The following is a 2673-nucleotide window of genomic DNA, read 5'->3' as shown; positions in this document are numbered from 1 at the left end:
TGATTTTAGGCCAATGATAGAACAGAAAGAAGAAAAAAAAAGAAAAAAAAATAGCCTCAAAAGGAGACCGCTATTCTTCCAGTTCTCTCAGTCAATCTCCTCACAATCCAAAATGAAGCTTAAGTTGGTTTCCAATTGCAGCTTCCGATTTGGGAAATGGTTAAAGGGTGATTCCACCTAATTTTTCACTCCCTTCAGAACCTTTAATCTATTCTAAGTAAGAAAAACTACAACACCTAAACTCTTCAAACCTGGACTGGATTATTCTGATCTAAAAGCAGAATATTTAAAAGCAACCTGGTGATTTGTGATGCCTCCATGTGATTTGTGAAGCTTCAGTAAAGAGCGATTTCATCCCTTTTTTTGTATCTGGACCATACTAGAATTGCTCCAAATCAAAAACTACACCACCAAAAATTTTCAAACCTGAACTAGATTATCCTGCTCAATTACCAGAGTATTTAAAACCATTTTTGTGATTTGTGAAACCTTTATCTGATTTCTGAAACTTCAATAAAGAGCAATTTCAGCTCCTTTTTTGTTTCTGGACCACACTAGAACTGCTCCAGTTATAAAACTACAACTCCTAGAGCAACTTTGGGATGTGGTGGAATGGGAGATTCACTTCATGGGTGTGCAATCTCTGAGGAATGTTTCCAGTATGTTGTTGAATCTATGCCACAAAGTATTAAGGCATTTCTGTAGGCAAAAGGGGGTCCAGTCTGGTACTAGCAAGGTGTACCTAATAAAGTGGCCAGTGAGTGTGAGCAAACCTTTATGCAACCTTTCAAATAAAGTAACTATGTTTATTAATACAAAATAAATAATAAGGGTGTAAACAGTGACATGTATAAAATGTTGTGTAATTATGCTCATATTTACATAAATTTTAGCTCAGAAATCTAAGGTTTGCAATCTCTTTCTTTAAATGCAAAATCATTCAAGTAAGAGTAGCAATAACTACTCAAGTACAAGAAGAAAGTACAGTGCAGTAAAACTACTCTTTTAAAAGTACCTTTGTCCCAAAAACTTACTGAGTAAGAACTACCCACTATGGAACATAGATAACAATATTATTAGCCTATTCTTCTTAACAAGCTTAACATGATATATTAGCTTTAGATAGTAAGCTTATCATTTAGCTGTCATTACCTGCATCCAGCAGTATCACTCAACTCACTCAATTACTAAATACTTAGAATTACTTAAAGTGTGACTGTTTTGAAATACTAATTTGATGCATAGTGTACTTAAGTAGTATTTAAGTAGTACTTAAGCACTACTTAAAGTGTACTAAGCATAATTCAACGTACGTTTTCTGGACAAACTTAAGTAGTACTTAGTGTACTTTAAGTGTACAGTGATCCCTCGCTATAAACTGCGGTAAAGCTAGCCGGCTCTTCGAACACCCGGCCCACACAAGATATTCACGTGCGTGACAGCTCAAGACATTATGGTACACCCATTTATATGAGGGGCCGTTTAGGACAAAATCTACGTTTTGTCTCTCACGCACTACCAAAAAATCACGCACACTCAAAAAAAACTCACGCACATTCAAAAAATACTCACGCACATTTAAAAAATACTCAAATTGCGTATACACACTACTAAAATGTCACACACGCACACAAACGTTATCTATCTCGCACACATACACTACTAACAGCTCGCACACATTCACACAAACGTTAACTTTCTCACACACATACACTGTACTACCAGCTCGCACATTCACACAAACGTTAACTTTCTCGCACACATACACTGTACTAACAGCTCGCACACACACAAACGTTAACTATCTCGCACACATACACTGTACTAGCAGGTCGCACATTCACACAAACGTTAACTATCTCGCACATACACTACTACCAGCTCGCACACGCATACAAACGTTTATCTCTCACATATACAAGACTAAAGTTGAACACACACACACACACACACAGTACTAAGACTCATTTTATGTAAGTGTGAGAGCGAGACTCTTTTTGAATGTGTGAGAATTGTCACGGAAGAGGCGGGGCATAATTTTTTTATCAAACTGCGCATGCGTAGATCCTAAACTATAAGTTTCGATTGTTGACTCACTGTATGTTCTATTACTTAGTATATTTGTGCTTTTTAATATATATAGAACTTTTAAATTTCTTGTAGCTTAAATGTGCTATAGAAATAAATAAATCTGATTGATTGATTGATTAAAAATAGCAAAACTGCTGTAGTACAATCTGTCCACTGGGTGCCAACATTACAGGAATTAGTAAGAGGTCTAATGCAAACACAGTCGGCCCTACTTTGAACCCGTGCCGTGCCATGCCGTTCCGTTCCGTTCCGTTCCTTGCAGTGCAAAAATGGCTTAAGAGATCTTACATCATATCTGAAAATGGATTCGGTAAAGACAGCTTCCGAGTTTTAGTTAAAAAACTGAGAATAACACCTCATATTCGGAGAGATGTAAAACTGAAGATACCTGCTACATTTAGTGCTAAGGACAAATATTGTTTTTGTTGTAGAACCTCTGTCAATGTTTGATATGTTGAGGCATGAATACATTATTTGTTAAACGTAAAAACAAGTTCCACTATTAGGATTTTTTTTTATTCTTTGCCATTTTAACAAAAATAATAAGGGACCATGGCCGTGCAGAGACCACTAAAGGGGCAG

Source organism: Poecilia latipinna, unplaced genomic scaffold, assembly GCF_001443285.1.
Source record: "Poecilia latipinna isolate Pla-1442-1.1 unplaced genomic scaffold, P_latipinna-1.0 Scaffold3585, whole genome shotgun sequence".
Taxonomy (NCBI): domain Eukaryota; kingdom Metazoa; phylum Chordata; class Actinopteri; order Cyprinodontiformes; family Poeciliidae; genus Poecilia; species Poecilia latipinna.
The sequence above is the reverse complement of the archived record's forward strand: the minus strand, read 5'-3'. Positions refer to the sequence as shown.